We start from the raw sequence: 25307 nt of genomic DNA on the forward strand, positions 1-25307 counted from the left end.
GTATAGACTGGATGATAATGATATAAAAAAATAAGAATTTACTCACCGGTAATTCTATTTCTCGTAGTCCGTAGTGGATGCTGGGAACTCCGTAAGGACCATGGGGAATAGCGGGCTCCGAAGGAGGCTGGGCACTCTAGAAAGATCTTAGACTACCTGGTGTGCACTGGCTCCTCCCACTATGACCCTCCTCCAAGCCTCAGTTAGGTACTGTGCCCGGACGAGCGTACACAATAAGGAAGGATTTTGAATCCCGGGTAAGACTCATACCAGCCACACCAATCACACCGTACAACTCGTGATATGAAACACAGTTAACAGTATGAAACAATAGAGCCTCTCAACAGATGGCTCAACAATAACCCGATTTAGTTAACAATAACTATGTACAAGTATTGCAGATAAACCGCACTTGGGATGGGCGCCCAGCATCCACTACGGACTACGAGAAATAGAATTACCGGTGAGTAAATTCTTATTTTCTCTAACGTCCTAGTGGATGCTGGGAACTCCGTAAGGACCATGGGGATTATACCAAAGCTCCCAAACGGGCGGGAGAGTGCGGATGACTCTGCAGCACCAAATGAGAGAACTCCAGGTCCTCCTCAGCCAGGGTATCAAATTTGTAGAATTTTGCAAACGTGTTTGCCCCTGACCAAGTAGCTGCTCGGCAAAGTTGTAAAGCCGAGACCCCTCGGGCAGCCGCCCAAGATGAGCCCACCTTCCTTGTGGAATGGGCATTGACAGATTTTGGCTGTGGCAGGCCTGCCACAGTATGTGCAAGCTGAATTGTACTACAAATCCAACGAGCAATAGTCTGCTTAGAAGCAGGAGCACCCAGCTTGTTGGGTGCATACAGGATAAACAGCGAGTCAGATTTTCTGACTCCAGCCGTCCTGGAAACATATATTTTCAGGGCCCTGACAACGTCTAGCAACTTGGAGTCCTCCAAATCCTTAGTAGCCGCAGGCACCACAATAGGCTGGTTCAGGTGAAACGCTGACACCACCTTAGGGAGAAACTGGGGACGAGTCCTCAATTCTGCCCTATCCATATGGAAAATCAGATAAGGGCTTTTACATGATAAAGCCGCCAACTCTGACACTCGCCTGGCTGAAGCCAAGGCCAATAACATGACCACTTTCCACGTGAGATATTTCAGATCCACGGTTTTTAGTGGCTCAAACCAATGTGATTTTAAGAAACTCAACATCACGTTGAGATCCCAAGGTGCCACAGGAGGCACAAATGGGGGCTGAATATGCAGCACTCCTTTCACAATTTTTTTTTTTTTTTTTTTTATGTCTGAACTTCAGGTACTGAAGCTAGCTCTTTTTAAAAGAAAATCGACAGAGCCGAGATCTGTACCTTAATGGAGCCCAGTTTTAGGCCCATATTTACTCCTGCTTGCAGGAAATGCAGAAATCGACATAGTTGAAATTCCTCTGTTGGGGCCTTTTTGGCCTCGCACCATGCAACATATTTCCGCCATATGCGGTGATAATGCTTTGCCGTAACATCTTTCCTGGCTTTAATAAGCGTAGGAATGACTTCCTCCGGAATGCCCTTTTCCTTCAGGATCCGGAGTTCAACCGCCATGCCGTCAAACGCAGCCGCGGTAAGTCTTGGAACAGACAGGGGCCCTGCTGCAGCAGGTCCTGTCTGAGCGGCAGAGACCACGGGTCCTCTGAGATCATCTCTTGAAGTTCCGGGTACCACGCTCTTCTCGGCCAATCCGGAACCACGAGAATTGTGTTTACTCCTCGCTTTCTTATTATTCTCAATACCTTTGGTATGAGAGGTAGAGGAGGGAACACATAAACTGACCGGTACACCCACGGTGTCACTAGAGCGTCCACAGCTATCGCCTGAGGGTCTCTTGACCTGGCGCAATACTTCTCTAGTTTTTTGTTTAGGCGGGACGCCATCATGTCCACCTGTGGACGACCCCATTGATTTACAATCATTTGGAAGACTTCTGGATGAAGTCCCCACTCTCCCGGGTGGAGGTCGTGCCTGCTGAGAAAGTCTGCTTCCCAGTTGTCCACTCCCGGGATGAACACTGCTGATAGTGCTAGTACATGATTCTCCGCCCATCTGAGAATTTTTGTGGCTTCTGCCATCGCCGTCCTGCTTCTTGTGCCGCCCTGTCGATTCACATGGGCGACTGCCGTGATGTTGTCTGACTGGATCAGCACCGGCTGGTGTAGGAGCAGGGATTTTGCTTGACTTAGGGCATTGTAAATGGCCCTTAGTTCCAGAATATTTATGTGAAGGGCAGTCTCCTGACTTGACCATAGTCCTTGGAAATTTCTTCCCTTTGTGACTGCCCCCCAGCCTCGTAGGCTGGCATCCGTGGTCACCAGGACCCAGTCCTGTATGCCGAATCTGCGGCGCTCCAGAAGATGAGCACTGTGCAGCCACCACAGAAGAGACACCCTGGTTCGTGGAGACAGGGTTATTAAACGATGCATCTGAAGATGCGATCCGGACCACTTGTCCAACAGGTCCCACTGAAAAATCCTGGCATGGAACCTGCCGAATGGAATTGCTTCGTAAGAAGCTACCATCTTTCCCAGGACCCGCGTGCAGTGATGCACCGATACCTGTTTTGGTTTTAGGAGGTCTCTGACTAGAGAAGACAACTCCCTGGCTTTCTCCTCCGGGAGAAACACTTTTTTCTGGGCCGTGTCCAGAATCATTCCCAGGAACATTAGACGTGTCGTGGGGGCCAGCTGTGACTTTGGGATATTCAGAATCCAGCCGTGCTGGCTCAGCACTTCCTGAGATAGTGCTACTCCCACTAACAACTGTTCCTTGGATCGTGCCTTTATTAGGAGATCGTCCAAGTATGGGATAATTAAAACTCCCTTTTTTCGAAGGAGTATCATCATTTCCGCCATAACCTTGGTAAATACCCTCGGTGCCGTGGAGAGTCCAAACGGCAGCGTCTGGAATTGGTAATGGCAGTCCTGTACCACAAATCTGAGGTACTCCTGGTGAGAATTGTAAATGGGGACATGCAGGTAAGCATCCTTGATGTCCAGGGATACCATGTAATCCCCCTCGTCCAGGCTTGCAATAACCGCCCTGAGCGATTCCATCTTGAACTTGAATTTTTTTATGTATGTGTTCAAGGATTTCAAATTTAAAATGGGTCTCACCGAACCGTCCGGTTTCAGCACCACAAATAGTGTGGAATAGTAACCCCGGCCTTGTTGAAGTAGGGGTACCTTGATTATCACCTGCTGGGAATACAGCTTGTGAATCGCTGCTAGCACCGCCTCCCTGTCTGAGGGAGCAATCGGCAAGGCGGATTTTAGGAAACGGCGGGGTGGAGTCGCCTCGAATTCCAGCCTGTATCCCTGAGATACTATTTGAAGGATCCAGGGATCCACCTGTGAGCGGGCCCACTGATCGCTGAAATTCCTGAGGCGGGCCCCCACCGTACCTGGCTCCGCCTGTGAAGCCCCACCGTCATGCGGCGGACTTGGAAGAGGAAGCGGGGGGAGGACTTTTGTTCCTGGGAACCTGCTGCTTGCTGCAGCCTTTTTCCCCTGCCTCTGCCTCTTGACAGAAAAGACCCTCCTTTTCCCCGCTTGTTTTTCTGGGACCGAAAGGACTGAACCTGATAAAATGGCGCCTTCTTAGGCTGTGAGGGGACATGGGGTAAAAATGCTGACTTCCCAGACGTTGCTGTGGAAACTAGGTCGGAGAGACCATCCCCAAATAATTCCTCCCCCTTATAAGGCAAGACTTCCATGTGCCTTTTGGAATCTGCATCTCCAGTCCACTGGCGAGTCCATAAGCATCTCCTAGCAGAGATAGATAATGCACTTATTTTAGATGCCAGCCGGCAGATTTCCCTCTGTGCATCTCTCATGTATAAGACTGAGTCTTTTATATGGTCAATTGTTAGCAGGATCGTGTCTCTGTCTAACGTGTCAATATTTTCTGACAGTTTAACTGACCACGCAGCGGCAGCACTGCACATCCATGCTGACGCAATAGCTGGTCTGAGTATAATGCCTGAGTGTGTATATACAGACTTCAGGATCGCCTCCTGCTTTCTATCAGCAGGTTCCGTAAGGGCTGCCGTATCCTGGGACGGTAGTGCCACCTTTTTAGACAAACGTGTGAGCGCTTTATCCACCCTCGGGGGTGTTTCCCAACGTAACCTATCCTCTGGCGGGAAAGGGAACGCCATTAGTAGCTTCTTAGGAATTACCAATTTCTTATCAGGGGAAGCCCACGCTTCTTCACACACTTCATTTAATTCATCTGACGGGGGAAAAACTACAGATAGTTTTTTCTCCCCAAACATAATACCCTTTTTTGTGGTACCTGGATGTAAATCAGAAATATTTAACACCTCTTTCATTGCCTCAATCATGCAGTGAATGGCCTTAATGGGCATTAAATTTGACTCATCGTCGTCGACACTGGTGTCAGTATCCGTGTCGACATCTACTTGTGCCACCTGAGATAACGGGCGTTTCAGAGCCCCTGATGACTTTTGAGACACCTGGACAGGCACGAGCTGAAGACTCGGCTGTCCCACAGTCGGCATGTCGTCAAATTTTTTATGTAAGGAGTCTATACGTGCACTCATTTCCTGCCATAATACCATCCACTCAGGTGTCTGACCCCCAGGGGGTGACATCCCTGCTAAAGGCATCTGCTCCCCCTCCACATCATTATCCTCCTCAAACATGTCGACACAGCCGTACCGACACACTCCACACACACAGGGAATGCTCAAATAGAGGACAGGACCCACAAAAGCCCTTTGGGGGGACAGAGTAAGAGTATGCCAGCACACACCAGAGCGCTATATATATATATACAGGGACTAACTGAGTTATGTCCCTAATAGCTGCTTTTTATATAATATACTGTATACAGTGCCAATTTTAATGCCCCCCCTCTCTTTTCCCTCTTACTGTACTGTAGAATTGCAGGGAAGAGCCAGGGAGCTTCCTTCCAGCCGAGCTGTGAGGGAAAAATGGCGCCAGTGTGCTGAGGAGATAGGCTCCGCCCCTTTTTCGCGGCCTATTCTCCCGCTTTTTATGGGATTCTGGCAGGGGTATTTACCTCATATATAGCCCCAGGGGCTATATATTGAGGTATTTTAGCCAGCCAAGGTGTTTTTATTGCTGCCTCAGGGCGCCCCCCCCCAGCGCCCTGCACCCTCAGTGACCGGAGTGTGAAGTGTGTATCAGGAGCAATGGCGCACAGCTGCAGTGCTGTGCGCTACCTTGGTGAAGACAGGATGTCTTCATGCCGCCGATTTTCCGGACCATCTTCTTGCTTCTGGCTCTGTAAGGGGGACGGCGGCGCGACTCCGGGACCGAACATCAAGGCTGGGCCTGCGGTCGATCCCTCTGGAGCTAATGGTGTCCAGTAGCCTAAGAAGCCCAATCCGGCTGCAAGCAGGCGAGTTCGCTTCTTCTCCCCTAAGTCCCTCGCTGCAGTGAGCCTGTTGCCAGCAGGTCTCACTGAAAATAACAAATTCTAAGACTATAACTTTCTAAGAGCTCAGGAGAGCCCCTAGTGTGCATCCAACCTCGGCCGGGCACGAAATCTAATTGAGGCTTGGAGGAGGGTCATAGTGGGAGGAGCCAGTGCACACCAGGTAGTCTAAGATCTTTCTAGAGTGCCCAGCCTCCTTCGGAGCCCGCTATTCCCCATGGTCCTTACGGAGTTCCCAGCATCCACTAGGACGTTAGAGAAATATATATATATCACTACTGCAGGACAGGTATATATTATATAATGACGGACCTGCTGGACACTGTCAGCACTGCAGACTCCTAAACTACTAGTATGAAGAAGATAGAAATATAATGAATGACGGACCTGCTGGACACTGTCAGCAGAATGCGTTTATAGAATAAATAAAAAAACCACCACACGAGTGTTTAACTTTTTCAGGCAGACAATATACTGGTGGTCACTGCTGGTCAGTCACACTGGCACTCTGGCAGCAAAAGTGTGCACTGTTAAATATGTACTCCTGCTATAACTGCTCCCCAGTCTCCCCCACAATTAAGCTGTGTGAGCAGTGAGCACTACTCAGCACAGTCAGATATACATATTACATAGATGATATTATCATGCAGCACACTGAGGCTGAGCACAGATATGGTATGTGACTGTGTATCGGTTTTTTTCAGGCAGAGAACGGATTATATTAAATAATAAATAAAACTGGTGGTCACTAGTATAACTATCAGCAAAACTCAGCACTCTCTGAGTACTCCTAATGCTCCAGTAAATCAAGTGTCTCACTCTCTATCTAAACGGAGAGGACGCCAGCCACGTCCTCTCCCTATCAATCTCAATGCACGTGTGAAAATTGCGGCGACGCGCGGCTCCTTATATAGAATCCGAGTCTCGCGATAGAATACGAGCCTCGCGAGAATCCGACAGCGGGATGATGACGTTCGGGCGCGCTCGGGTTAGCCGAGCAAGGCGGGAAGATCCGAGTCTGCCTCGGACCCGTGTAAAAAGCGTGAAGTTCGGGGGGGTTCGGTATCCGAGAAACCGAACCCGCTCATCACTACCGCTAAGCCTGAGTGCCGCACCTGTTTCCACAAGTTTATTATTCATTTTCAGAGGGCACTGGCAAAGTAACTTATGGAGCCTGGAGTGCCAGACCTGGGACAAATATTATACAGTATATACTGTATAGTGTTCACTCTAGGCTGTTTTAGCAGGGCGCCGCGTCCTGCCCGTTTTTTAGCAGGCAAAACCCGCCCTGCCCCTTTTGCGGCGCCCTGCTAGAACAGCCGCCCGCTTCCTGCCCTCCCGGCGTGTATAGATGCCGTGCGCATGCGCGCGGCATCCATTCACGCATTGGGAGAGGGCTGGGGGAAGCCCAGCACCGACGGAGGTGCTGGGCACGCCCCCAACAGTGACGTCGCCGGCCACAGACGCTCTCTATAGTAGTGTCTGTGGGCCGCACCGCCCCCTAAAATGACGTAGACGTGGCCACGCCCCCTAATTTGCGTGGCCGCGCGCGTGCACATGTGCCCCCGGAGTCCGGCGCCCTGCCCCTTTTCACTCCTAGAGTGAACACTACTGTACATATCTTATGAATGTGTGTGTTTACAAACACACAGTCCCGCACCAGGGGTGGTATTCATGTGACCGGCGGTCGGGAGACAGACAGTCACATGACCTCCACCGACATCCCGCCCCCTCACTATCCCGATGGTCGGCATGCCGACCAACAGGGACTATTTCCACTCGTGGGTGTCCATGACACCCATAGAGTAGGAATAGAACCGTCGCCACCGAGCCCGTAGCGTGGCGAGAGCAGCAAGCCCGCAAGGGGCTTGCTGCACTCGCCCCTCCCCGGCAGTCAGACATACTACACCCCCCGAACCAGTGTACATAGATTTTCTGTTTGTCCATCTCTTCTAACAACTGTACACGGCCTATTCTCCCGCTTTTTATGGGATTCTGGCAGGGGTATTTACCTCATATATAGCCCCAGGGGCTATATATTGAGGTATTTTAGCCAGCCAAGGTGTTTTTATTGCTGCCTCAGGGCGCCCCCCCCCAGCGCCCTGCACCCTCAGTGACCGGAGTGTGAAGTGTGTATCAGGAGCAATGGCGCACAGCTGCAGTGCTGTGCGCTACCTTGGTGAAGACAGGATGTCTTCATGCCGCCGATTTTCCGGACCATCTTCTTGCTTCTGGCTCTGTAAGGGGGACGGCGGCGCGACTCCGGGACCGAACATCAAGGCTGGGCCTGCGGTCGATCCCTCTGGAGCTAATGGTGTCCAGTAGCCTAAGAAGCCCAATCCGGCTGCAAGCAGGCGAGTTCGCTTCTTCTCCCCTAAGTCCCTCGCTGCAGTGAGCCTGTTGCCAGCAGGTCTCACTGAAAATAACAAATTCTAAGACTATAACTTTCTAAGAGCTCAGGAGAGCCCCTAGTGTGCATCCAACCTCGGCCGGGCACGAAATCTAATTGAGGCTTGGAGGAGGGTCATAGTGGGAGGAGCCAGTGCACACCAGGTAGTCTAAGATCTTTCTAGAGTGCCCAGCCTCCTTCGGAGCCCGCTATTCCCCATGGTCCTTACGGAGTTCCCAGCATCCACTAGGACGTTAGAGAAATATATATATATCACTACTGCAGGACAGGTATATATTATATAATGACGGACCTGCTGGACACTGTCAGCACTGCAGACTCCTAAACTACTAGTATGAAGAAGATAGAAATATAATGAATGACGGACCTGCTGGACACTGTCAGCAGAATGCGTTTATAGAATAAATAAAAAAACCACCACACGAGTGTTTAACTTTTTCAGGCAGACAATATACTGGTGGTCACTGCTGGTCAGTCACACTGGCACTCTGGCAGCAAAAGTGTGCACTGTTAAATATGTACTCCTGCTATAACTGCTCCCCAGTCTCCCCCACAATTAAGCTGTGTGAGCAGTGAGCACTACTCAGCACAGTCAGATATACATATTACATAGATGATATTATCATGCAGCACACTGAGGCTGAGCACAGATATGGTATGTGACTGTGTATCGGTTTTTTTCAGGCAGAGAACGGATTATATTAAATAATAAATAAAACTGGTGGTCACTAGTATAACTATCAGCAAAACTCAGCACTCTCTGAGTACTCCTAATGCTCCAGTAAATCAAGTGTCTCACTCTCTATCTAAACGGAGAGGACGCCAGCCACGTCCTCTCCCTATCAATCTCAATGCACGTGTGAAAATTGCGGCGACGCGCGGCTCCTTATATAGAATCCGAGTCTCGCGATAGAATACGAGCCTCGCGAGAATCCGACAGCGGGATGATGACGTTCGGGCGCGCTCGGGTTAGCCGAGCAAGGCGGGAAGATCCGAGTCTGCCTCGGACCCGTGTAAAAAGCGTGAAGTTCGGGGGGGTTCGGTATCCGAGAAACCGAACCCGCTCATCACTACCGCTAAGCCTGAGTGCCGCACCTGTTTCCACAAGTTTATTATTCATTTTCAGAGGGCACTGGCAAAGTAACTTATGGAGCCTGGAGTGCCAGACCTGGGACAAATATTATACAGTATATACTGTATAGTGTTCACTCTAGGCTGTTTTAGCAGGGCGCCGCGTCCTGCCCGTTTTTTAGCAGGCAAAACCCGCCCTGCCCCTTTTGCGGCGCCCTGCTAGAACAGCCGCCCGCTTCCTGCCCTCCCGGCGTGTATAGATGCCGTGCGCATGCGCGCGGCATCCATTCACGCATTGGGAGAGGGCTGGGGGAAGCCCAGCACCGACGGAGGTGCTGGGCACGCCCCCAACAGTGACGTCGCCGGCCACAGACGCTCTCTATAGTAGTGTCTGTGGGCCGCACCGCCCCCTAAAATGACGTAGACGTGGCCACGCCCCCTAATTTGCGTGGCCGCGCGCGTGCACATGTGCCCCCGGAGTCCGGCGCCCTGCCCCTTTTCACTCCTAGAGTGAACACTACTGTACATATCTTATGAATGTGTGTGTTTACAAACACACAGTCCCGCACCAGGGGTGGTATTCATGTGACCGGCGGTCGGGAGACAGACAGTCACATGACCTCCACCGACATCCCGCCCCCTCACTATCCCGATGGTCGGCATGCCGACCAACAGGGACTATTTCCACTCGTGGGTGTCCATGACACCCATAGAGTAGGAATAGAACCGTCGCCACCGAGCCCGTAGCGTGGCGAGAGCAGCAAGCCCGCAAGGGGCTTGCTGCACTCGCCCCTCCCCGGCAGTCAGACATACTACACCCCCCGAACCAGTGTACATAGATTTTCTGTTTGTCCATCTCTTCTAACAACTGTACACGGTACATTAATATATAGTGCACCTATATTATTATTATTACTCTTTTTTTTTTCTTTATTGCTGCTTTTAGTACTATAGCTTTCACCTGCCACTGCAGGACACACCCCTGAGTGGCAATAAACACTCCCATAGGTGGAGCTAGACACACCCTTTGGGCAGAGCATGACACGCCTCTGCAACTGTGTGCCATTCTGCTACCACCTGGAATCTCCCTGAAACTGGTTTTCAAAAGTAGGCAAGTATGACGCACATACATGTGCACACATGCATGCGCCCCATTAGATGTACACACACATGTGCACATCCTCCGTAACACACACATACGCACCGACACACATGCGTGCATCTTGAAATTACATATCTATGGGTGTTGAAAGTCCACATATATTTTAATAATAAGATTTTAAACCTTCCGGTAAATCTTTTTCTCGTAGTCCGTAGAGGATGCTGGGGACTCCGTAAGGACCATGGGGATAGACGGGCTCCGCAGGAGACATGGGCACTTTAAGAAAGTCTTTAGACCTGGGTGTGCACTGGCTCCTCCCTCTATGCCCCTCCTCCAGACCTCAGTTAGAGAAACTGTGCCCAGAGGAGACTGACAGTACGAGGAAAGGATTTTGTTAATCCAAGGGCAAGATTCATACCAGCCACACCAATCACACCGTATAACTTGTGATAAACTACCCAGTTAACAGTATGAAATAACATAGCATCAGTTCAGGACCGATGCAACTATAACATAACCCTTATTGAAGCAATAACTATAGTTTTGCAGAAGTATTGCAGAAGTAGTCCGCACTTGGGACGGGCACCCAGCATCCTCTACGGACTACGAGAAAAAGATTTACCGGTAGGTTTAAAATCTTATTTTCTCTAACGTCCTAGAGGATGCTGGGGACTCCGTAAGGACCATGGGGATTATACCAAAGCTCCTTAATGGGCGGGAGAGTGCGGATGACTCTGCAGCACCGATTGAGCAAACATGAGGTCCTCCTCAGCCAGGGTATCAAACTTATAGAATTTTGCAAAGGTGTTTGAACCCGACCAAGTAGCAGCTCAGCACAACTGTAATGCCGAGACCCCTCGGGCAGCCGCCCAAAAAGAGCCCACCTTCCTAGTGGAATGGGTCCTAACCGATTTAGGCAACGGCAATCCAGCCGTAGAATGAGCCTGCTAAAAGGTGTTACAAATCCAGCGGGCAATAGTCTGCTTTGAAGCAGGAGCGCCAAGCTTGTTGGCAGCATACAGGTCAAACAGTGATTCTGTTTTTCTGACTCTAGCCGTTCTGGCTACGTAAATTTTCAAAGCCCTGACCACATCCAGGGACTTGGAGTCCTCCAAGTCACGCAAAGCCACAGGCACCACAATAGGCTGGTTCATATGAAAGGATGATACCACCTTAGGCAGGAATTGAGGACGTGTCCGCAACTCCGCTCTTTCGACATGGAAAACCAGATAGGGGCTTTTTATGAGACAAAGCCGCCAATTCCGACACTTGCCTAGCCGAAGCCAAGGCTAATAACATGACCACCTTCCAAGTGAGATATTTTAACTCTACCGTTTTAGGTGGTTCAAACCAGTGTGACTTAAGGAAACTTAACACCACGTTAAGGTCCCAGGGCTCCACCAGAGGTACAAAAGGAGGCTGAAAATGCAGCACTCCCCTCACAAAAGTCTGAACTTCTGGGAGAGAAGCCAATTCTTTTTGAAAGAAAATGGATAGGGCTGAAATCTGAACCTTAATGGAGCCTAAGTTTTAGGCCCAAATTCACTCCAGTTTGTAGGAAGTGAAGGAAACGGCCCAGATGGAATTCTTCCATAGGAGCATTCCTGGCCTCACACCAAGAAACATATTTTTGCAATATACGGTGATAATGTTTAGATGTCACGTCCTTCCTAGCCTTTATCAGCGTAGGAATGACCTCATCCGGAATGCCTTTTTCCGCTAGGATCCGGCGTTCAACCGCCATGCCGTCAAACGCAGCCGCGGTAAGTCTTGGAACAGACATGGGCCCTGTTGCAACAGGTCCTGCCTTAGAGGAAGAGGCCACGGATCTTCTGTAAGCATTTCCTGCAGATCCGGATACCAGATCCTTCGTGGCCAATCTGGAACAATGAGGATTGTTCTCACTCCTCCTTTTTCTTATTATTCTCTACCCTTGGGTATGAGAGGAAGAGGAGGAAATACATAGACTGACTGGAACACCCACGGTGTCACTAGGGCGTCTACCGCTACTGCCTGAGGGTCTCTTGACCAGGTGCAATAACTCTGCAGCTTTTTGTTGAGGCGGGACGCCATCATGTCTATCTGTGGCAGTCCCCACCGAACTGCAATCTGTGCGAAGACTTCCTGATGAAGTCTCCACTCTCCAGGACGAATGTTTGGTGAGGAAGTCTGCTTCCCAGTTGTTCACTTCCGGAATGAACACTGTTGACAGTGCTCTTACATGATTCTCCGCCCAGCGAAGAATTCTGGTGGCTTCCGCCATCGCCACTCTGCTCCTTGTGCCGCCTTGGCGGTTTACATGAGCTACTGCGGTGACGTTGTCTGACTGGATCAGAACTGGTTGGTCGCGAAGAAAGGTCTCCGCTTGACGTAGGGCGTTGTATATGGCCCTTAGTTCCAATATGTTGATGTGAAGACAAGTCTCTTGACTTGACCAAAGACCTTGGAAATTTCTTCCCTGTGTGACTGCTCCCCAGCCTCGGAGGCTCGCGTCCGCGGTCCCCAGGATCCAGTCCTGAATGCCAAATCTGCGGCCCTCTAGAAGGTGAGCACTCTGCAGCCACCACAGGAGAGATACCCTGGCCCTGGGGGATAGGGTGATCAACTGATGAATCTGTAGATGTGACCCGGACCACTTGTCCAGTAGGTCCCATTTGAAGTCCTCGCATGGAACCTGCCTAAGGGAATGTTTTTCCCAGGACTCGAGTGCAGTAAAGCACTGACACCTGTCTTGGTTTCAATAGGTCCCTGACTAGAGTCATGAGTTCCTGGGCCTTCTCTATCTGAAGGTAAACCCATTTCTGGTCTGTATCCAGAATCATACCCAAGAAGGGCAGACGAGTTATAGGAACCAACTGTGACCTCGGGAAATTGAGAATCCAGCCGTGTTGCTGTGACACCTTCAGCGAAAGTGACACGCTGTTGAACAACTGCTCTTTTGATCTCGCCCTTATTAGGAGATCGTCCAAGTATGGGATAACTGTGACTCCTTGCTTGCGTAGGAGCACCATTATTTCCGCCAATTACCCTGAAATTGGTAATGACAATCCTGTACCACAATTGTCAGGTACGCCTGATGGGGTGGATAAATGGGAACATGAAGGTATGCAGCCTTTATGTCTAGATACACCATCAAATCCCCCCCTTCCAGGCTGGCGATGATCGCTCTGGGCGATTCCACTTTAAATTTGAACCTTTTCCCGTATAGGTTCAGAGATTTTAATTTTAAAATAGGTCTGACCGAACCGTACGGTTTCGGGACTACAGCCAAGGTTGAGTCATATCGCCTTCCTTGTTGCAGGAGGGGAATCTTGAGCACCACCTGTTGGAGATACAATGTGTGAATTGTATTTAATATTATCTCCCTTTCTGGGGGAGAAGGCGGTAGGTCCGATAAGGAAAAACCGGCGAGGAGGCACCTTTCGAATTCCAGCTTGTAACCCTGAGAAACAATTTTTATTGCCCCGGGATCCACCTGTGAGTGAACTCAGATGTGGCTGAAGAGTCGAAGACGTGCTCCCACTGGGGCGGACTCCCTTAGCAGAGCTCCAGCGTCATGCGGTGGATGTAGTAGAGGCCGGGGAGGACTTCTGTTCCTGGGCCCTTACCTCTAGTAAGAAAGGACGCTCCTCGTACTTTCTTGTTATTCTCTGACCGAAAGGACTGCATTTGATAATGTCGTGATTTCTTAGGCTGTGAGGGAATATAAGGCAAAAGATCAGAATTACCAGCTATAGCTGTGGAGACCAGGTCCGAGAGCCCTTCTCCACACAATTCCTCAGCCTTGTAAGGTAAACCTTCCATATGCCTCTTTTAGTCGGCATCACCTGTCCATTGCATGTTCCCCAGGACACGTCTAGCAGAAATCGACATAGCGTTGACTCTAGAACCCAGTAGACTAATGTCTCTTTGGGCATGTTTTATATATATATATATATATATATATATATGACAGCATCTTTTATATATATATGTATATATATATATATATATATATATATACATATACTAGGGTCAATAACATGGTATCCTTATCTAGGGTTTCAATCTCCGCTGATAAGGTATCTGTCCACGCTGCTACGCGCTATAAACCCATGCCGACACAATCACCGGTCTGAGTAGTGTACCAGAATGTGTGTAAGTGGACTTCAAAGTACTTTTACTGCATGCTATCTGCAGGATCCCTGAGGATAGCTGTTAAGTCAGCGCTACCTTTTGGGTAAACTTGACAAAGCTTTGTCCACCCTAGGGGAAGATTCCCATCGTATCCTGGCCCTAGTAGAGAAAGGATACTCCCTGAGAATTCTTTGTGGGAAGCTGCAGCTTCTTGTCTGGAGATTCCCGCTCTTTTTCTTCATGAGAGGAGGGAAATTTACCTCAGCTTTCTTCCCCTTAAACATGTGTACCCTTGTGTCAGGGACAGATGAGTCATTAGTGATATGCAAATTCTCTTTTATTACAATAATCATATATTGAATACCTTTCAGCCATTTTGGCTGTAACTTTGCATTATCGTAGTCGACACTGGAGCCAAACTCCGTGTCGATATCAGTGTTTATTATTTTGGATAGTGAGCATTGTGAGACTCTGAAGGTCTCTGTGACATAGGGACAGACATGGGTAGATTTCCTGTCTGTTCTTTAATCTTTTGTGCAATAAATTCACCTCAGCACTTACACATATCCAAACAGGTGTCGGCGTTGTCGACGGAGACACCCTCTCACACACATATTTGCCCTATCTCCTCCTTAGGGGAGCCTTTTACCTCAGACATGTCGACACACACGTACCGACACACCACACACACAGGGGATGCTCTATTTGAAGACAGTTCCCCCACAAGGCCCTTTGGAGAGACAGAGAGAGAGTATGCCAGCACACACCCCAGCGCTATATGACCCAGGAATCACACAGTAACTTAGTGTTAACCCAGTAGCTGCTGTATATATTGTTTTTGCACCAAATTTATATGCCCCCCCTCTCTTTTTACCCTCTTCTATTGCAGGGGAGAGCCTGGGAAGCTTCTCTCAGCGGATCTGTGGAGAGAAAATGGCGCTGGTGAGTGCTGAGGAAGAAGGCCCCGCCCCCTCAGCGGCGGGCTTCTGTCCCGTTTCTGTGTAAAAATAATGGCGGGGGCTCGTACATATATACAGTGCCTGACTGTATATATGTATAATTTTGCCAAAAGGTATCTTAATTGCTGCCCAGGGCGCCCCCCCCTGCGCCCTGCACCCTACAGTGACCGGAGTGTGCGGTGTGCTGTGGGAGCAATGGCACACAGCTGCAGTGCTGTGTGCTACCTTAAGTGAAGACAGGAGTCTTCAGCCGCCGATTTCGATGTCTTCATGCTTCTGCTGCTTCTGTTCTTCTGGCTCTGCGAGGGGGACGGCGGCGCGGCTCCGGGAACGGACGATCAAGGTTAGGTACCTGTGTTCGATCCCTCTGGAGCTAATGGTGTCCAGTAGCCTAAGAAGCGCTACCTAGCTGCCGTGAGTAGGTTTGCTTTTCTCCCCTCAGTCCCTCGTAGCAGAGAGTCTGTTGCCAGCAGAAGCTCTCTGAAAAAAAAAACCTAACAAAATACTTTCTTTTCTAGCAAGCTCAGGAGAGCCCACTAGGAGCACCCAGCTCTGGCCGGGCACAGATTCTAACTAAGGTCTGGAGGAGGGGCATAGAGGGAGGAGCCAGTGCACACCAGATAGTACTAAATCTTTCTTTAGAGTGCCCAGTCTCCTGCGGAGCCCGCTATTCCCCATGGTCCTTACGGAGTCCCCAGCATCCACTAGGACGTTAGAGAAAAACAGTTACTCCTTTTTTGTGGCAACAAACATACTAATATACCACATGTTATCGGTATGCAAAGCAGCACAAATTTAAAAACCGTAAACAGTCATCTCATATAAACACAGAATTTGACAGCAGATAAGAACCACTTGGCCCATGTAGTCTGCCCCTTTTTTTTCTTTTACCATATTTTTATCTCAAACCTTATTTGATCCTTATTTCATTGTAAGGATATCCTTATGTCTATCCCATGCATGTTTAAATTGCTTTACTGTCTTAGCCTCTACCACCTCCGATGGGAGGCTATTCCACTTGTCCACTACCCTTTCTGTGAAGTAATTTTTCCTCAAATTTCCCCTGAACCTCCCCCTCTCCAGTCTCAGTGCATGTCCTCGTGTCCTATTGCTTCTTTTCATTTGGAGAATGTTTCCCTCCTGGAGTTTGTTAGAAACTTTCAAATATATCAAAGGTTTTATCATGTCCCCCCTTTCCCTCCTCTGCTCCAAACTATACATATTGAGATTTCTTAGTCTTTCTGGGTATGTTTTGTGATGTAGGCCATGCACCATTTTACTTAGTTGCCCTTCTTTGTACAGTCTCTAATGTATTAATATCCTTTTGAAGATATGGCCTCCAGAATTGAACACAGTATTCTAGATTAGGCTGTACCAATGACCGATACAGTGGCATTATTACTTCTTTCTTTCTGCTGCTGGTTCCTCTCCCAATGCAGCTAAGCATCTGACTTGCCTTCCTCATTGCTTTGTTACATTGCTTACCTACCTTTAAGTCACCTGAAATAGTGACTCCTAGTTCCCTTTCCTCCTCAGTAGTTTCCAGTATAGTGCCGTTAATACTATATTTAGCCACTGGATTTTTGAGACCCAAGTGCATGATTTAGCATTTTTTGGCATTAAACTGAAATTGCCACACTCCCATATGACCAACGTAAGTTTGAGCAGTAAACACAGACTGGTTATACTTGCCTTGCTGATGTTCTCCTCACTGACAGCCATTAATGTGTTCCCTTTGGTATCTCTCCAAGGACAGTGAGATCCTTGCTATGCCCGATTTTGACTATTCGATTTCCCTTGAACTCCCCCAGGGCCCAGATAGCACAGATTTTGACTATCTGTGCTTGAGATTTGTCTATGTACAATTTTGACTAAGTGCCAATTTTGACTATACTTTGTACTAGAAAATACACTAGATAGTCAAGATTGACTTGCCTGCACAGTCTATCTAGCCTTAAGATACCGAACCCACGGGAGTGTGCATCGGTATCAAATCGGTAACGCAAGCTGTCTAACACCTTGAGTTCTGCACTAACTTTCCTTAAGATTTTGACTATATAGTCAAAATCTTACAGATTTATCTCACCATGGGGGTCATTCCGAGTTGTTCGCTCGTTGACGATTTTCGCAACGGAGCGATTAAGGCAAAAATGCGCATGCACATGGTACGCAGTGCGCATGTGCTAAGTTTTTTAGCACAAAACTTAGTAGATTTACTCACGTCCAACCAAAGAATTTTCATCGTTGAAGTGATCGGAGTGTGATTGACAGGAAGTGGGTGTTTCTGGGTGGAAACTGACCGTTTTCTGGGAGTGTGAGGAAAAACGCAGGCGTGCCAGGATAAAACGCACTAGTGTCTGGAGAAACAGGGGAGTGGCTGGCCGAACGCAGGGCGTGTTTGTGACGTCAAACCAGGAACGAAACAGGCTGGGCTGATCGCAGTGTAGGAGTAAGTCTCAACCTACTCAGAAACTGCTAAGAATTATTCAATCGCAATTCTGCTACTCTTTCGTTCGCTATTCTGCTAAGCTAAGATACACTCCCAGAGGGCGGCGGCCTAGCATGTGCAATGCTGCTAAAAGTAGCTAGCGAGCGAACAACTCGGAATGAGGGCCCATGTGTACACAACTGGCTAATCATCAATACATATAGATAAAACATATCCAGAATATGCCCATATCTTACACAAGACACTACAAAAACTGTAATTCATGCCAGTGGCATCACTAGAGAGCACACTCACCTGGTCACCCATGGTTGGTGTCCTACAGTAACTGCAGTTAAAGAGTTATAAAGTTATAGTAAAACCCACCAAAAACTGCCTATGCGATCAGTTTTCTTGTACTACTGCAGCCAGATTGCTCCTTAGAGCACCATGTTGTGCACATGTGCATCATAAGAAATTAGTGCTAACAATATCTGAGATGGGGAGAAGCTTTCAAATTGTCAGTGCTCCCTATGTCTAGCTAATAAAAATTTGGGCTAACCTTTGTTTGGAATGGGAATGTCACCTCATTGAAATGAAGGAGCCCCGGTTAAGTTATACTTGCTGATCATTTCAAGAATTCCTCTTTCAAACAAGGGAGCACTTTGCATGAGGGGGCATGCAATAAGTTTCTAGATGCACTAAAAGTATTATATTTACAAAGCGAACATTGCATTTTTTCAAAGTATTCTCAGAGGAGTCTATGCAGAGTTGCATGCCCTCAAACCACTTGCTGAAGCAGATGGACCAGTCCAAAGCAGGTATGTCTTCTACATGCTGGATGAAGGTCTCCACTGAAGTTTCTTGTGCTTCATTTGTGAGAACATGAAGAATTCACAAGGGCAAGGTCTGGACTGTATGGTGGATTACCAAGCTCCTGGATGCGTTCATGGACCAGAAAATCTACCACTTTTTCTGAACTTATTGGCTAATGCATTGTCACCATAAAGAAGGGCACCATGAGCGCAAGTTCTTGGATGGGGTCTGGAAATGACTTCCAGCACTTGCAGCAGGCATTAGTTGGCGTACCAGCCCCAAGTGACGGTGCTCTGCTGCATGAGTGGTCTTAGCCACAAAAAGCAACCACCATCTGCTTGACCATATTGCAAACTTCTGTGGGGGCGCACCTCCATTATTAACGCTGCACTTTGGAACCTTGAAAAAGACCTGTGCAAAGTGTCGAAACGCATTGGTTTGACTGTGGGGACCAGTGAAGATAAGGGGAAAGGCACTGGCTGTAGGGAAACAGAGCAAGATCCAGTTAGGCGGCCTAATCCGTTTATGTAATGGTTACCATGGAGACAGCCCGCTGTACATGGGCCATATTGCAGTCGCGATACTGTCAGCGTGATGTAATCACTCAATGTTGTGAACAAATGATCAGATGATGTGAAAGTCATATAGAATGAGTCACGGTCATGTGACATCAAACATAATGACATCACATGACCTCCGACATCATGGTGGAGCCTTAATCCTTTCTCATAATCGTTGCCATGGAGATGGCCTGCTATGGATGGGCCGCGTTACAGTCGCGGGACTACCAGCACAATGATATCACGCAATGTTGTGAACGTCTCCCTTAATGAGGCTGTCCAGACAGCGGAAGTGCTCCACAGCAACGGTCACCATGGAAATGGTCCACTAGTATGATAGTTGCCATGGAAACAACCAGCTGTAGGGTAAAATATGAATAAAAACAAGTATATTATATGGACTACATAATGATATTAAATTGGGGGGATATGATGCCCTTACCCTTATGTAATACCACAAGTGATATCTTTTACAAAAATACAACAATATAAAAACATATAAACATACATATCATAAAAACCATCTGATTTCAAAGTCATGGATAAGACCATGCGGTTTGAGGCTATTGAATTCATATATATGTCTCATTTCTGTTTTGGCCAATCTAATATCACGGTCCCTTGTTCTCCAGTTATTTTTCCACCCATGAAATTCCACAGAAACTTTTTAACCCCTTGATGGACATGCCATGTTTCTCTTTAAAATGATGAGAGATAGGATGATTCTCATTTCTAACATGCTCTGCCCATCTAATTTTTACTTGCCTCTTGGTTTTACCTACAGTATGTATAATAAATTACATGTATATACGATGCCATAAACAACATAATCAGTATGACATGTAATAAAGTCATTGATTTTCATTTTTTGTCTTGGAAGACAAATTCTGTGATTTTTAGATTCCGTATTGGGACAAGATTTGCACATTTTACATTTGCCATAACGATAAAATCCTTTATTGCTTGGAAGGAATAGTTTCCCATCCATAGGAAGGGCACGCGACACTATGTTACTTTTAATATTGGGCACTCTCCTATATGTAAGTTTTGGTCTTTGGAGTAATATTTTTCCCAGGATCTCATCTTTAAGCAAAATATTCCAATTTTTCTTTATAATGCTCTCTATCCTTTTGTACTGTTTATTAAACTGGGTATGAAAGGAAACTTGAAAGTTGTTATTTTGAACTTTTTTGATGTTACTCCTTTTATTGTTCCTTTTTAATAATGTGCTCCTATCAACCGCTTCTACTTCTTCAACAGTTTTATGGCGTCTAATCATATCATAACCCTTCTTAGCAAAATGGTCAACCATCTTTTTTGCCTGTTCACCATATTTTTTGTTGCTAGAACAGTTTCTCCATAGTCTTAATAACTGCCCCTTGGGCACGTTATTTAACAATATGGGAAGGTAGTTGCTATTTGCATCAATATAAGTGTTACAATCTGTTGGTTTCACAAAATTACTGGTTACAACTTTACAATCAACAACCTCTATGTTAAGATCTAGGAAGTGGATGGCAGAAATCATTAAGTTTGGATTCATCCCCTTTCCAAACAAAACTAATATCATTGATGTACCACCACCATTGTACCAGGTTTGCACCCCAACTATGTCCTGTCCATACATATGACTCCTCCCATCTGAACATGAAAAAAAATGCATAGCTGGGTGCAAACCTGCTGCCCATGGTGGTACCGATGAGTTGTTTGTAGAAAGAACCATCAAAATTAAAATAATTATTCTTAAGAATAAAAGAAATCCCATTTAAAATGAAATTGGTAAATGATACATCCATTTCTTTCCATTCTAGGGTTGTTTTAATGGCCTTAATACCATCTTCGTGGGAGATGATGGTATATAGGGATGAAACGTCTGCAGTGGCAAGGAAAAAGTCATCCTCCCACTGCAATTCTGAAAGGTGATTTGTCCCTAGTATCCTTTAGATGGGACCTTTCCTCAATAACAAATGGTTGTAACTGAAATCAATAAAGGCAGACAAATTAGAAGTAATGGAATTTGTCCCTGCCACAATAGGCCTGCCTGGGGGGGGGTCAACAATGCATTTATGTATCTTCGGCAGGAGATAAAGCACTAGCATGGAAAAATGTACATTAATTCAATATTGAGAGGTATCTATATCTATAGCCCACAAAGTTGCATACTGGGTAATAAGATTTTCATATGCCTTAAATATGTTAGTGGATGGATCACCCTTAAGTTTTATATATGTTACGCCATCATTAAGTTGGCATAGGCCCTCTTTAATATAGGCCTCATTGTCTAAAATTACAATACCCCCCTCCCCCCCTTGTCTGCCTGTTTAATGATAATTGTTTGATTGTCTTGGAGACCTCTAAGTGCCTCTCGTTCTTTTATGCTTAGGTTATTAACCTTATTTGGTGCTAATTCTCTCATTTGGTTGAATTTCTCCAACACACTTTTTTGAAAAGTTTCCACAAAACAGCCCCTACTGAGTGGCAAAAGATGAAACACTGGGTACAGTATCTGATTTTGATGAATCATTAAAGAACCTCTTCAGTGAGAGCCTTCTAATAAACTTTTGTAAATCAATGTATAAATTGAAGTGATTCACATCATTGGTTGGACAAAATGTAAGTCCCTTTTTAAAAACACAATTTTTTATCTCATTAAGTACATATTGACTGAGATTAAATATTTTAATTTCACCATCCTCACTTTTACCACGCACTAGGATGTTGGGAGAGGGGTCAGTGGAGGGCTCCTGATTGAAATTAGAGGAATTTTCGTTCCTATTTATTTTCCTTTTATTTTTATTGCCTACTACGTTTCCTCTTTTCCTATATCTTTTTCGTTCTTTTGTATTGTTCTTTGTCCTTACGTGAACGGACATTAACCACTTAACTGACGATTTTTTCCTCAAAAAAACGCTCCGAAATTGTCATTTTTTTTCTATCAGTGAATTAGGTGAAGAACAAGAATTTAACCTTATCCAATATGATTTTAGTTTAGAAAAAAAAAAATAATATCCCCATTGTCTGCAGCCGCTGGGTGGGGGATCCTGCCGTGCAGACCTATCAGCAGTGATCGGCATCACGGCAAACACTGGGGGAAAGTGCGGAGAGGCAGAGGGACCTTCCAGTCCCTCTGACAGCAGCAGCGGAGGGAAGTTTCCCTTCTCTGCTGCTGCTAGCACTGTTTATCTGACTGCTCGCATCCTGTGCAACCAGATCAGATAAAGCACTTGCAGGCATGGTCGCATCTGATGCGACCATGCCAGGCAAATGGTTAATGGTACCTCCTCCGTAATTGGGTTCTCCCTAAAAAATCTTGGTTCCCCTCACCAACATTTCTGGATCGTATCACGCCTCCATCTGGAGTGGGAAATGATTGCATATTATTTTGTCCATAGTTCTGGTTTCTATCAGGCAAATGTTGGTTAAAAGAATTGGTCCTATCATATTGGGAATCAGACCTTCCTCTGTGGGACCACTGATTGAAGTCAGACTCACCACTATGATGGACATTGTTCCATGTTCTCCATATTAAACTGTCTTTTTCTATATTTATTTATTATTTATTAACAGTTTCTTATATAGCGCAGCATATTCCGGTGCGCTTAACAATAACAACAGTTACAGACCAAAACTGGGCATAAAACAGACAATATAGAGGTAGGAAGGCCCTGCTCGCAAGCTTACAATCTATAGGTAAGTAGGCATTGATACACAAGGATAGATGATACTTATTGCATAATGGTCCACCAGATTGCTAGGTTCTTAATGGGTTGTATGATATGATCACCGAGCAATGTTGGAAGACAAAATATGTGAGGTTATGTGGACTGTACAGAGATGATGTAATTGGATAGGGAAGCATTGAAAGTTATGTGGGTGGGTCTGGAATTTGATAGGCTTGTCTGAAGAGGTGAGTTTTCAGGGAACGGTTAAAGCAGGCCTGTCCAACCTGCGGCCCTACAGCTGTTGTGAAACTACACGTCCCAGCATGCCCTGCCACAGTTTTAGCATTTCCTGACAGCAAAACTGTGGCAGGGCATGCTGGGAATTGTAGTTTCACAACAGCTGGAGGTCTGCAGGTTGGACAAGCCTGGTTTAATGGTTTGGAGACTAGAGGTGAGTCCTATTGTGCGTGGGAGGGCATTCCACAGAATGGGTGAAGCCCAGTTAAAGTACTGTAATTCTGAGTGGGAACAAGTAATACATGTGGATGACAGTCGCAGATCTTGTCCAGAGCAGAGAGGTCTGGTAGGGAGATATTTTGAGATGAGTGAAGAGATGTATGATGGTGCAGTTTGGTTAATAGCCTTGTATGTAAGTAAAAGTATTTTATATTTAACACGGTAGAATATCGGTAACCAATGGAGGGACTGACAGAGCGGATCAGCAGAAGAAGAACATCTAGAGTGGAAGATTAGCCTCGCAGCTGCATTTAAAATGGATTGTAGTGGTGAGAGCCTATGTTTGGGAAGACCAATAAGGAGACTATTACAATAATCAATGCGGGAGATGATGAGTGCATGGATTAGAGTTTTTCAATGTCTTGTGTAAGATAAGGACGTATTTTGGATATATTTTTTAGGTGCATGTAACATGATTTAGAGACGGATTAAATGTGTGGAACAAAGGACAGTTCAGAATCAAGGATGACACCTAGGCAGCCACATTGTGTGTTTCCTTCCTCTCTCTCTCTTCTTCTTTTCTTTCTTTATCTCTCTTATTTTGCTAGGTGTGGCATTTATTTAAAATTGTTCAGGTTACATACATGACTGGCGCATTAAGTGACAGTCCACGTCTACTGTTTGTATATGCCCATTGCCTATTGTTCATATTTGTATTTTACACACTGTGACCTGTTCCCATGTGTTCTTTGGCAGAGCGCTGCATGGAGGACCGGGGAGATCAGTCAGCGGCTCCACACAGGCGGCCAGGCATTCAGACGCGTTGCCACGACTACGGGGCGCGTCGCCATGGTAACCAGAGCGGATGCCGTCTGATGTAATCGGAAGTGACGCAGCTGCGGCGGGCGGAAGCGGACGCCGGTCCCGGCTCTCCAGCGGCGTGATGGCTGTTCCCCTATTTAGGTAAGAGATCTATGTTTGTTTGTCTTGTTAGCTACTTTCATTCAGCATTTCATGCCTGCCTTGACAACGGTGCTTGCAGCACCGAAACGTCGGCCTTGTTAAGGCATTCTGTAATTCTTTAATATGCTTCAGTAAAAACTTCTATTTAAATTTGAGTGCCGCAGTCTCCACGTTTGCGCTATATATATATATATATATATATATATATATGTGTGTGTGTGTGTGTGTGTGTGTGTGTGTGTGTGTGTATGAGTATGAATGTATGAGTATGAATGAATGCATTCCCTGCCAACCATCACGTTTTGGCGGAACAGTCCTGTTTTTTGGGTACTGTCCAACCTGTGGGCTGGAGAAAAGGTAGAAAGGGAACGCTCCCACCTGCAGGGCCGTCTTTTCGTATGGGCTCTTGCCCAAGGGCCCCAGGAGTAAAAGGACCCTAGGCTGATAGCTGAGAGTCCCCTCTTTCCAGGGGTACCAGATTTTTGAAAATCGGCCTTGGAGAACCGGAAATATCTGACTTCAAAGCAGTGGTCCCCATCCAAGCCTGTTAAGTCTGTTAATTGTTCTTCCCAGCCAGATATCTCAGGTTCTGTCTGACTTACAGTTTTTCTGAGGGTATATTCCAAAAGCTGGAACTCTCCCCTTTCAGTGGACACTGGTAGCTTGTATGTACTATGCCCAGAACCAGATATATCAGCCTTCAAGCAGCTGGTCCCTGCTCCAGCTCCACACTCTTAATATGCAGTTTTATATTCTTGTTAGTGGATTGCACTGGCACCTGAAGTCTGATCCCCAAGTCCCCAGTACCTCCTGAAAGGTGGGATTCTCTAGTTTTTTTTGTGTTTTTTTTTGTCCCATTAAAGCTAAGAAATCTATTTCCAGGAACTGGAGATATCTGTAGTAAAGCACTCTGCCCTGACCCCCGGAAAATTATGAATACTAAGCCCACTCCACTATCCACCCCTTCCCTGTGTATTAAACACCCCCTACCACCCTGGAAGTCATGTACCAGGGCCCCTTCATTCAGCACAATGTCCCTTTCTACAGTTTAGTGTTCTCCTTCCCGTCCCATTTGTGCAGTGAAGGCGTAATTAACAGAAATTATTTCTCCAGGTCCTACATGCTGAACGAAAGATAGAACCCCCTACCCCCTGCGGGACATCAAAGCTGCAGCTGATAGCACCCCTACCGCTGATGGGTGGGTAGGGGCCCCAGTGCATTGCTGTGCCCAGGGGCCTACACTGCTGTTAAGACGGCTCTGCCCACCTGCTCTGTGTGTAATGCTGGGAGCAGCA

General features: G+C 46.9%; 1 protein-coding gene across 1 annotated transcript in view; it reads left to right on the forward strand.

Annotated features, from left to right (window-relative positions):
- Positions 1–25307, forward strand: part of LOC134991372 (retinol dehydrogenase 7-like) — a 250241-nt gene that overhangs the window by 223277 nt on the left and 1657 nt on the right. The gene's annotated exons all lie outside the window — the stretch shown is intronic.

The sequence above is a fragment of the Pseudophryne corroboree genome, chromosome 2 (assembly GCF_028390025.1).
Source record: "Pseudophryne corroboree isolate aPseCor3 chromosome 2, aPseCor3.hap2, whole genome shotgun sequence".
Classification (NCBI taxonomy): Eukaryota; Metazoa; Chordata; class Amphibia; order Anura; family Myobatrachidae; genus Pseudophryne; species Pseudophryne corroboree.